Below are 13,155 nucleotides of genomic sequence, written 5' to 3'. Positions count from 1 at the left end.
AAATCATGTTTAATATCTTGACACGTTTCTCCGACTGGGTATTTCTACCACGAGATGAATTTTAGTTATTCATTAGACTTGTTAAACATAGATGCATTAAAGCGCTAGTCCTAAGTAATAAAACAAACTTAAACTATCAAAAATCGGAATAATACTCAAGCGAATGACTTTTTATTAGATACTGAAGATTATTCCGCCAAATCGCTTTCACTATATTCCAGTAATCTGGAAAAAAATTCGCGCTATTTTCTTAGACTACTCCAAGGTTTAGTTCTCGAGAAAGATTTACTTTTTTATTTAGATAAAAGACTTAACCTCTGTATTTGCAGATCTTGCAGGGAAGTTTACAGTTTGCTCTAAAGCTCTTTTATAAATATGGGTTTTAGCCCGTGCTGAAATTACCAATACGTATTGTAGCGGCACAAAATGCGATTTTGTTCTTTGAGCAGCATTTTTTCGTTTCAAATCAATTTTATTCTTTGATTGAGCTCATGATAAAAGAATTCTTGTCCTAAATTGCATTTCATTTCGTCGTTCTAGGACACGATCAATCATCGCTTGGCTCAGTTATCTCGTGAACAAACACAGGTACATGCAAATCAGGTAAAAAAGGGTTTCGTAATTTTTCTTAATAAAAGCAATTTTCCGGCTAAAGTAACTAAGATGAAGCGATGGTGAATAAACGCTCCCATTGCGAGTAATGGTCGTCACCGTAGCCGGAAGTAATTGAGCGACTGAACTGGAAGTATGATAGCGTCTCTTTTCCGGCACGTTGACGAGTTGGACATGCCAAAAGCAAGTTAACGAAAGCCAATTTGAACATGTGTTGAAAGCAAGAGAAGTTGGAATATGAGTTGAAAACTTATCGAAAGTTTGACTCCAAATAATTGTTCGCAGTTTTGGGAAACGATTAGTGTTATCTAAATCTTTCTCTGCCCGACTTTAGGCACAGAGACAAGTTTTATGTCATCATCAAGTTTACAACTTACTTTTATCACAACAATAATATTTTGCCCGACTCGCATTTAAATTCAACCTTTTAGAGGTTTTTCTCGCCAAGCACTTGTAATCCACGTTTCGTGCATTTGCTCAAAGTTGCACTTTTATTCACCCGGAAAAGTGCAATATATGGGTGCCATATGACGTCCTCTTAAATTTGAAAAGGGTCAAGGCGAGCAAACGTCTGACACACGCTAAAGTTGACTCTGAAAATTTTTGAAGAAAAAGAAATTTTTCCACCATCGATCACATTTAAACTAGCATAAAATAAATCATGAAAAATTGATGGTATGTCGTACATAAATAAAACTTGTAGAACTTGTTGACATAAGGTCCTTGTAGGATAAAACAACTTGAAGTCGATCGAAGAGGGATTTAGATAACGAAGATCACTTCAAAACCGGATGTCTCCGTCGATTATCTTCGAGATAGATTAACACAGTTTTCCCTGAAGTTTCAAGAGAAAGACTCGTCACTTAAACTAAAGTCTTCTTTAATTTTATATATTCATTCTCAATTGAATTAAAGTAAACATTTGAGTCTACAACTCTGTTTTTTTGATTTAATAAAAATGTTATTGCACAAAAACTGATGTTTGATCTAGACGGGCATCAGCCAAACGTGCCAATAAAAGCTTACTTTCCCTATTTTAGAATATTGGAGTCGTAGAGATCTCTCAGATAAACGTTTTTTGTCCTTTTGTTTGCAACATTTCGGCGACGTGTTATAGATAATTTTCCGACGTCTGCTTTTGCGAGATTTCCTCCACATAACTGTCAACCAAGCTCGGAAAATTTATCAAAATTTTGGTACTTCATTATGTCTGTCATCGGCATGCACGATAATTTTTCCGAATGTCATCACCCACATGTTTGGCTAAAATCGGCAAATCCTTTACATACAGTTTCATTTTGATCAATTGTGCATTTCCTGTGATAATTCCAATAACGCAAAAAAGCTCCATTAAAATTGCGCTTTACCGGAAAATATTTTTTTATTAATTTATGATGATGAGTGCTGTTATGACAAAAATGCTTAATTTTATGTACATAATGACGCTTGAAATGGCGCAGGAGCTGCATAACGATCGCCGAGATCATTAAATTAATCTCTGTAGGTTTCAATGAAGAACTGCTTCATTAAAAATAATGCACGCTAAAATATTGTGATGTTTTAATTTAAAACCCAATTTGATTTAATTTATTTATTAGAGTAGTTATGTCGGCGATAATTTTGAGCAGAATGGTGCACTTGTGCATGTATATGACGCTATTTTTTAAATCTCCTTTTATTGCCAGTGCACAAACACAAAAAACTCACTTTAATCGCGTGTGGCAACGTGACTAAGCGCCAACACATGCAATTCAAGATGATTTATTTTCATTTCCCGACATTTCTGAACTGGAAGAGCAAATATTGGGATGACATTATCCAAAAATTGAGGTAAAAATGCAAATTGTTTGGTAAACAAAAATTGCTTATCTAGAGTCATTCCAATATTGATTTCCCGGCGGCAAGTTGCCGTCTATATTTTAGTCGAGATAAAAACCACTACGCTAAGGCTTTTTCCGTTTAATCTTAACCCCACAAATTAATTTCGGCTTATCCCCCAAATGCGAATTTATTTCGGTCGAAGCTAGTGTAAAAACTAATCTCTCACTTGGCAAAGGTAAGTAATTAGAAAGGTTCATCCACGAACTGTGGTTATTACAAGAAGCGACTTTAAGTCACTGGAGGATAATAAAGGTTTAAAAGCTTCTTAAAACGTTTGAAGGCGTAACGGCATCTTCTAGAAGCATAACATTTCATTAGGTTAACTCGACTGTAAAAGCAAGGACGTCGCATCTCAAACACCAATAACATCCCACAATTACCACAATAATGCGCTCCTTTCGTATTAACACTTCGCGAGACAAAGAACAAACATTAATTCAATTGCATATTCCGACACATTTCTGCATTCACTTACTCCTCACGAGGAGACACTTTGTCAACAACAAAATTCTATTAGCAAGAAAGCCATCAACTGTAACAAGAAATATTCAGTGCATAATAAAATTCTTTCACTGCAACACTAATTAGCAAAACAAATTAGTTTGCCTGAAAAATGCAATATTTCAGTTTTATTATTTTTTATGCTTCATTTCCACTTACTACTCTAAAACAATCACAAATAAATTCGACAATAAACATTAATGAAGAAAAATGCAGTTTTTTTACAAAGTAATACAAAAATAGACAAGCAACGTACAAGTTAAATAATAATAAAATAACACTACAAATTATTTGTTTATTGCATTTTAAACAAAAACATGTAACATCTCAAAGCTCTAAAAAACCGAAAATTAACCGAATTTTAAATTAATTCTCTCTATCTAATCCACGCCTCTAAGGTTTTTTATCGTAAAATCTATTTTTCAAGTTTCTTATAAAAATAAATCTCCATTGAGGTAGATACACGTTAAATAAGAATTAAATCTCAAACGATGTTCTTGAAAGTGAATTTTAAATAAAAAATGTAATGTCTAGGAGCTCTAAAACTCTAAAAAAAAAACAACAAATTTTTTAACTTTCTTAAAATGTTGGATCTCCCAACGGATTTTTACGTCTCTGAGTTATTTATATTAAAATAGATAGTTTCTTATTTTTAAAAAATATACAGGATGTGTCAGAACTCGCGCCCCAGAGAAAAATTTCAAGTAATATAAGACACCAGGAATATGGAAAAATATGTTTAAAAAAAATCTATCTGTCAAAACATTTTGAGATTTATTTTTATGTCTATTTAGTGATACTGTTAATCTTGTGTGCGTTTTTTAGTAAAAGTACAAAAATTTTGTTAATAAAAGCCACAAATAATATTAAGCCGAGTTACAATTTAGGAAGGAAGCTGTATTCCTTCTTTCCTCTTGTAATACCCTGTAACTAAAAAAAAATGGACAATTATTTTTTCAACAGAAATAAATAGAGTCAAAGTGAAAAATTTTAATTTTTATAACTTCTAAATTTTTACAGACAAAATTGTTTAATGTTTTTCCATGTTCCTAGTATCTTACCTTTTTTTCTGGGGTGCGAGTTCTGGCGCATACATAACCTATTGTCAAGGCTAAACAACCAGTATTAAATTTTTAATCATCTTTAACTCGGTAACACAATTTTTAAAAAATGATTCATCACTTGAAAATAAAATCATTTTTTGTTTACAATCACTATTACAATGTGTAGATTCCTAAACTTCTATAGGTAAAGAAATTCGGCATTTCATCCCCTGGGAAGTAATATGCAGGATTACCTCATCATTACCGCTTGGACTATATGCAGGGGCCTCGGATATGACATCTCGGATGTAATATACTATTTCATTGGTTTCCAAGTCACTAATTTTTACTGTAGAATTTTATCAAATCTTCTTTTAGTGTTTTGTAAATTAAGAAATATGTTTGTTCCGATAAACCTCAGTAAAGTATTAAACAGTCGATCGATAACCAAAATGATGAAAAATTGTTAATAGCAATAAAGTGTGAAATTGCGCCGAGAACTGATAGGATCTCGTAAAACGAATGTAACTTATGCTTATAAAAATACCTAAATGAGCTTTAAAATCCAAATATGAGCGTGATAAAATATTACGTTGTGTGAACAATCCAATTGCTTTGCATTCATATTTATAGCTTCTATTCTCGGAGAAAATGAAGCTTTTGCTGCATAAGAGAACTAAATAAATTTTATTTGATTTGATTTGCATAACCTCAGCTAAAATCAGAGTAAAATCCTTCAAGTTTCGTTTATAGAAGCCATAAAGCCGATGTCACCAAGTCAAGCTTTAAGCCCGTAAAGTCTTATTTTATCGTGGTCCTTCCTAAATAAACCATCGCCGCTTTAATTGCCAATACACCTTTCGAACCTTATCGATTGCCTTTAAAACCTCGTTCTCCGATTTTTACTGATTCGAACCGAATCATTGGCAATAATTAAACGGCAGTGCATCAATATTGTGTAGGGCAAAAGGGCAGATAGACGCCACTAAGGCCAAAGTGTAATGTGGGTGTGAATTATCCTCGGGTTACTTGTTTGTGTACATTGTAGACTTGGGCCTTTGTGTGCCATCCAATGGTTTAAGTGGCCACTGATCGAACACATTATAAATTACAATGCAGTATCGAATGCGATATTAGCTACACGGAAGTATACAATTTGCAGCTGCAGCGTGAATCTACTGAGCCAAGAAGGCAATTTTCAATACCGAATACTAAACAGCTCGATCGGAATGGCTTTCGGCAAGAAAATTTCAAGTGAATATGAGACTGGAGGGCTTAAATCTACCAAAGAAAAAGAGGAAAGAAGCCTCGCGGCGAAACTTTGTTTCAATTGAATTAGTTTCAGAAAAGGAATAAAACTTAACGCAATTTTATAATTTTGACGCTGCTTACAAAACAATTCACGTCATTTTTATTTTACAATTATCCCGTCTCTACGTAATAAGACAGTTATCGGGCATCAAAAATAAAAAATCAATGTTAATTATTTTGGTTTAACAAACAATTAACTCTTGCAAATTGGTAGAAAATAGTCAATATTTTTTAATTTTTCTAATATGGAAACAAACTTTGCCTTGAAAATAATAAATAGTTTGTGACAATCTGCCACAAATTCTCGTTAATTTTTTTTAAAATAAGCAAATTTCTGACTCGCTGACACAAATTCTCTGTAATTTGTATTTTTATCTAAAATTGTTTCCGAAATATTGAAAAAAAACTCATTAAAAAACGCACCCCTTTCAGAGGGTGTAGCTCCCTTACGCAGTATTTTTCGATACATGTTTATATCGTGTTTATAGGAAACTTTTTGCTTAAAATTGAACATTCTATCATCTGTTTCAATTTGTAACAATAAAAACCAAACATCCTATATGAAAGGAGTTAAAAAATGTCTTGTTAGTTTACACAACAAAATTTCAACATTTTATCTTAATTTTGTATAATACCAAAGAATGTAACTTTGCCATAAAAATTATTAATAAAATAACCATTTTAGCACATTCTCTATTGAAAAAAATGAGTTTTCTGTAAAGAAGTCAATTATTTATTTAAAGTGAAAAAAAATATCACAATAAAAATAACTTGCACACGAAATAACTAGAAGCACAAGAAAACAAAGAAAAAATAACTTGAAGTTAAAAATAAGCAACATTAAATTTTTAAGTCTTATTTTGTATGGAACTAAAAAAGGTAACTTTGCTAAAAAAAACTTAATGAAAAAATATTTTCCTGTAAACAAACAAATTTTTGACACATTAACCCAAATTCATTGGGAAACATTATATTAACTTACTTACTTTTAATTTGGAAATGACGCTACCTACAAAGTGTCTTTATGTAAATGTTAATTTACATAAAAAGATCAACTTGATGGATACTGAATTTTTAATCTACAGAACCGACCAAAAAATGTATTTTCTTAATAAAATAAAAATTTTGGGACATTCTCTATAAAAAAATAATTTTTCTGTAGACAAGCAAGCAAACTAATTATTTAAAATGAAAAATATGACAATCAAAATAACTAGAATTACGAGAAAACAAAGAAAGAATAATTTTTAATTTAAAAATAAGTTATAAAACGTTAAATAAAAGAACCAAAAAAAACATTGCTATAAAAATTTTAAATCAAATAATAAATATTTTGGCACATCTGAGACAATACAATAAAAAAATGTAAAAAAGACATCCGGTAACTAACTTATACAAAGCAATTAAAACTACAAAATTACAAACAATATTCACTTTAATTAATGAAAAGAGTTGTAAGATATTTCATAACTTCAACTTGCTAATCAGACATCCCGTACATTTACTTACACGAAATAATTGGATCTACGAGATAACGAATGAAAATTAACTTTAAATTAAAAACAAAAAAAAATTGTTTTAGTTTTGTTTCCTTGGGTAATAGTAGAAAACTGTTTAAAAGCTTCTAGTGTAGAATTAGTGCTGTTAAGTGGCAAGTAAAACTCCTCACAATCTGCATCCCTAATCAAACCTACCTCCAATTCAAGTTTGATTGCAAAATCTAATACATGTTTGCTTAGTTTCCTATTGATTATTGATTCAGACTAAGATTGTTCCTATCTATGTATAATATTCCAATGGCAATAATAGCATACGTCGTAAAATATTTCATCGAGATTTAAAACCATCCAATGTAAATGCAGATTCAGCTTTAATAAACGAAATGAAAGAATTACGATTGAACTTGCTCTTTGACATAAAAGAACAGTCCCAGTGAGTTAGCAATTTAATGCGACATTTTAGTAACATCAGATAAGTGAAATGCGTGAAAGAAGATTTCTCTCTGCCACACAATCTCCAAAAACTGACTTTAACCCAGTTTTGCAAAACTTAATTTTAGTAGCATTCAATGGCGAATAGTTAAAAGATCACTCACATAATAATTAATCATCGATGCAATTAGGGTGGTGATAAATTTCCCGTAAAAGAAATTGTATTTGTCCTCAGTTTTTCTCAATTTTGATTAAGTTAAAACAACTTGTGTTGGAAGGAAGTTTCCAAGTTCCTACAACGATAAATTTCAAACTTACAAGAGACACAAAATGTAATGAAAACTCACAACCTTATTTATTTTCCATAAATTCGGATTATAAGCGTATTAAATTGGATTGTTGATTTTATATCGCTTTTTCGGTAGACCTGCCAACAATAATATTCAAAGCATGAGTAATCTTTACGGGATTTGACTTAATTGAAGGGAAATCAATTTTTGTTTGATGTGTGCGTTCAAAAAGCGTAAATTTTTAATTGGCTAAAATGTTTTTATATTTTGTTTTGCAATAATTTGTGTTATTACTTGTCCTTTTTTCCGCATTTGCGGATCAATTATCGAATAAACAAGCTTTCATAAATTTGAGCCGTGATTCATGCGTTTATATTGAAGATATTTCATTTTAATTTTTCGAGTGTTGTCCCGACAAGGATGAATAAATTCGATAAAACGGCCTCTTTTATATTAGAGCTGCAAATCAAGCTGCATGGTCCGGTTGGACCAGCCATTTCGTGAGTTAAATGGCTAAACGATTCGGAATAATTCAGCCGAAGCTCAGATTCGGGGCAAACTAAACTGAAACTGAAATCTAAATCCTTATTCAGCCGACGAAGTTAAACCGTCTCATTTGTATGTAATCCTGATGTAGAGCTAATGAGCAAATTGCAACTTCGAACATTATGCACTCTCTTCATTTGAATACATAATTTTTCAACTTCAATTTGCTTGATTGTGGTTAGGTGATTCGACTAATTTTAAGACAAAATCGCGCCGCAAACCCGATTTGGCCAATCAAAAGTTTAATCTGATTGCTCGCATGCTTTATTGTTGCCCTGGCAGGCCGTAAATCCCAGAAATTTACACACTTTTAAATCCAACGAGACTATAATTAATTACGGTTTTTCGAAATCGCTTTTTCCAAAAGTTTTGCAAACCCTTAAATTTTCATTCCCATGCTGGAACAGAGCCAATATTTTACGAGAGCCGAATAAAGAAAACTAAGCAAATCGCGAAGCAATAAAATGATAAGAAGGCGAAATATTAATCTTGAATTTACTCCACACTGATTCTAATTTATTGTTCTTTGAAAAATTCTGAATCCGATTCTCTTCAAAAAACTTATTTTCCTAAAACAAACAAAAATAAAACAGATTCAATTTCACTCAAACCGAGAGTAATAAAATAAAACGAAAGCTCACTGTTTCCGCATGGTTTCAGCAAGCTTTTGCATAATATTGAAACAACAAAACTGTTTGGTTTAATATTTGTGCTTAATTTTAAATTCTTGTCTAGTGTAGTAATGTCTGATAAAGCCCCTTGGCAAGATAAAAAGTCGCCCTGTCCGCGCTGGTTACGAAAACTTCTTCGATTTAAAGTTTAGATGGTGCGAACAGTAGGAGGAGCTTTTCCTAGAGCAAACTTTCCAGAATGAGAAAGGTTACCATAAAATATCACCCGATATAGAATATAGTTAACCTTACTGAAAAAAGATCAATTTGTTAAAGTCTCTTACAACTTCCATAACCGAAACAATTTTTTACCGAAAATGAGTTTGGAAGAATCAATCACTAGTAAATAAGGGGGTCTTAACCGAACTCGACTTTTTATTTTCCTATAAACTGCACAATGAGATTCGGAAATAAAACGCAAAACAAATCTATATAAAGGAGCTTTTTCAACGCTTCCATTTATTAGGAAATTCGGTAATTAAAAAAATAATTATATTTTTGGCTTACAATCTCTGTAGACCACTAATGAAGCCAGAAATTTATTTTCTTCTTTAATAATAATTGAAATATTTTATTTTTATATAAAATATACAATAATTAAACCAATAAAATTTCGTGTTAAGTAAATTTTAAAGTGATTATTTAACGTTTCTAAATCTGCCAATTCAAAGTTAAGCTCCTAAAACTTTTTATTACCCAACAAAAAGTTCATAAATTACTTTTGAGACTTTTCGAAAACTTAAATTGTAAACTTTAAACAGTGAATAAACGATGCAAATTTTCGTCTCCAAAAAATCTATTCATTTAAAATAAATATTTTATTTATTACAATTTTTGCAATAATTTATTTTTCAATAGTTATCAGCTAATCAATTTTTCAACTAAAACAAAATAAATACTTTTCCTATAAATATTACACATCACAATGAAACATTTTCATAGGACAATAATAAATTATTCAAACTGTAGAACATTTTTTCATTATTCAATACAGTAAAGCCCCAGTTTTCCAAATATTAATACATTTATATGTATTAACCAGAGTAAAATGTCAAATAAAATAAGATACCACAAACATAAAAAAATGTTAAAAAAATTCTATTTGTCAAAAAATTTTGACATTAAAAATGTTAAAAAAATCTATTTGACAAAAAATTTAACATTTGACGTTTCTAATGTCCATTTATTGTTGATCTTGTATATATTTCTCATAATTATTCAATATAGGTACCAAAAAAAGCTACAAATAACAAAACTTTAGACTAACTTCATAATTCGGTAATTTAAAATATGATATTTGGCTGGGTTAATACAGAACTTAGATAATTAATGGAGTCTCAGATAACTCAAGTTCTAGTGTAATCGCAATTTGTAACTGTTCTTCAACAAAACAGAAAATAAAAAATTATTCTTATAAAAAGAACATAGAAAATACGTATTTGAATAATATGCAGTATGTCTCCAGATTGAGTTTACAATTATTTTCTTGATTTTAGACTTGTTATAATTTTTCTCTGCTTTTTAAATCCCTTCACATTGGCGATTTTATATTTTTTAACAACAAAAAGCCCAAAATCAAGAGAAAAATAAACCAATCTTCTTCTCAGTCAGAATACTGAAGTTTTGCTCGTTTCAGGTTTAGCAAAAAATGTATTTCCTTTGAAGTTTTGCGTAAAATCAAAGATTTGTTTTTCCTCTTGTAAACCCAATCCTGGGACATACCTACTGAATAAATAATTAAACAGACATAAAAACAAAAAAACAGAGAATTTTAGTTTGGCAAAGTGTTTGTCTAATATGGCCAGTGGCCCATTCAACCAGTGACGAAAATCGGATCGGACGTGTGCCCCCCTTGTCGGTAGTTCGAATGTCGCTCGTCCCAATTTGGCTTAAATTAATTACGAAATTGAACGTGTGTGCGTATAGTAGCCCATTAATTCGTCGGATTAGCTTGTAACGATTGCGAGGTCTAATCATGATGGGGGCTTCCCATCGATCCATTCCTCGTCGTCCAAAAATACCTCGAAATGAACAAGATAAGCATGACATTAAATTAAGTGGAGAATTTAATATTCATCGCGAGTCCGGGAGTGTTACAATCCCGCCAGTTATGTTAGTGATGTTTAATTAAGTTTCATAAGCGCGGGTCAAGAAATCTACTCCTGGAAGGACTTAAACGCACCCACTTTGTGTTCGTCTCGGAAACTTTGCCGGCATTTACATGAACTACCAATTTACTCGTCAACCGCCGAACAAAGCCATTTGTTAAATCTCGGCATTAGCCTCACCTGAACACAAATTCGCACATTCTCGACGATTTAATTTATTTGTTTTAAATATTGCGACTCGCCCTCTAGGTTGACAAAGTTTTGGGCCATTTCCGGGCTCGCTTACAAAATCGCCATAAATTGTAATAATGTGTCATTCAGGATACGAAATAGTCGAAGGATAATTAAACTGCTTTAAAATTAAACTAACCGCAACGGAAATTCCTGTTACCGCTCCTGAACGTCTTAATTGTTACATTTAACCGTTACTTCACCATGAATAACCGTCACCACTCGCTGATACCATCATCGGGAAGTTGTTAATATGGATATGGCGCGCTGTGCGATTTAGTTAATTTTGCGCCTGTTTCAGAGGCGGTTTCTACAACCGTTGCTAAATTAAACTCATATTACAGCCTGACACAATTAACTAAATTTGTTTAGCTGTTTATTTCACCCTGGACGTTCTTATAGCTTCATTTGCGAGTTTTACTGAAAAAATGCTGATTACGATATAATTTTCCCGCGTGCTTTTTATTAAATCATGATTTGATTCTGCTTAATATTCTTAGCACTTATCAACATAATCCTCAAAGTTAACTAATCTCATTATGAAAGTTACAAGATTAAAATTACCCTTTCATGTTTAATAAGAGAGTTTACCGACAAAATATCGCTACTGTGAGTTTATAAATTTGTTTAAAATAAATATCAATATCGACGGCTTAATGAGGTTACGTCTAGACTAAAGTCATTTCAATAACCTGATCAATATGTCGACAAAGCTAACCAGACTATTAAAGTTTTTGGGCAAAGATCAATTATTTTTTGGCCAAAATTGGTGGATGCGCCGGGACAAAAATAAAACTTTTGTAATATTTTAACAACAAATTGTTAAATGTAACAAACAAAAATAATGAACCAAGTCATAACATTAAAATTTATAATACAGTTGTCAACAAAATGTAGTACTTACCTTGAACTCAAGTAAAACTGATTGAATTCGTTAGAGAATTGCAGTTTGCAGAGATTATAATAACTTTATTTCTTTCGAATAAATTGCGATTTTTTGGTAAGGAATTTATGTTCAACAATAAAGAATTAAAATATCAGAGTTTAGATACCAGGTGAATAAAAAGTATGGAACCAAACGTTTTTGCCTAAACTATTAATTTTTTAGAAAAACTAATTGATAAATGATAAAGTACCTACTAGAAAAATGTGATGTTTTATCAAGAATAATTTTTTTCAAAATTTTATTTTGTTTTTTTTTATCTTTTAAAATGGCAACCAACTATATAACCATTTTTCTCATGTGGGTTATCATCCAAAGATTATCTACTATATATTATATAGTAGTAGTATTATATATATTATTATCTACTTTATATTTAATTAAAAAAAATTACATAAATTGCAATTTTGATAAAAAAATCGCATAACTCAAAAACAAAACAAAATTTTGTTCTCAAAATACGATCACATTTATTATATTACTTTAATTTATATTAATTATTATTTTCTGAAGGCAAAAAGAAACCGCTTGGTTCCATACTTTATATTCCCCACTATATCTAAAGTAGGCCATTATAGTAATTAGAAGAATGTAAAAATTTAATTCGTTCTTGATTTTAAATAATAAATCATAAAATTAGATTTGTTTTCAATTTTTGGCAATTGTATAAAAAAAAATTATCATACGTGGACTAAAGCATATTACTGACAAACGACCTCATCATCTACTCGTAACTTTGTATTTTTTTAAATGTAACTCTAAAATGTTTTTGTTTATTAATAAAGAACTTATTAACCAACAAACATTATGATTTTAGCTAGAGAACAACTTTAATCCAAAAAAATACATAATAAAAATAAAACATTTCTAATATGTTTTCAAATTGCTAAAAACATAGTTGCTTTTTTTTTGTTAGCGAAGAAGCTATTAATACAACTTTTATTAATACCTTTTTTAAGCCAAAAATGGTTGAACATACCAAGACAAAAAAGTTCGAAATATTTTCAAAAATAGTTAAAAATATTAAGCAAAAAATATTATAAAGCTGATAAAGGTGATTACTGAATGATAATTTTAAAACTGCTAA

At 30.7% G+C, this 13,155-nt stretch overlaps 1 protein-coding gene across 2 annotated transcripts in view; it reads left to right on the top strand.

Moving 5' to 3' along the window:
* LOC123007078 (dopamine receptor 2) overlaps positions 1 to 13,155 on the top strand; it is a 51,155-nt gene that overhangs the window by 28,803 nt on the left and 9,197 nt on the right. The window lies entirely within an intron of this gene.

This window comes from Tribolium madens, unplaced genomic scaffold (assembly GCF_015345945.1).
Source record: "Tribolium madens isolate multiple individuals breed KSU strain unplaced genomic scaffold, Tmad_KSU_1.1 Scaffold_3;HRSCAF=73;Tcas5.2_LG2, whole genome shotgun sequence".
Lineage (NCBI taxonomy): Eukaryota > Metazoa > Arthropoda > Insecta > Coleoptera > Tenebrionidae > Tribolium > Tribolium madens.
The sequence above is the reverse complement of the archived record's forward strand: the minus strand, read 5'-3'. Positions and strand labels throughout refer to the sequence as shown.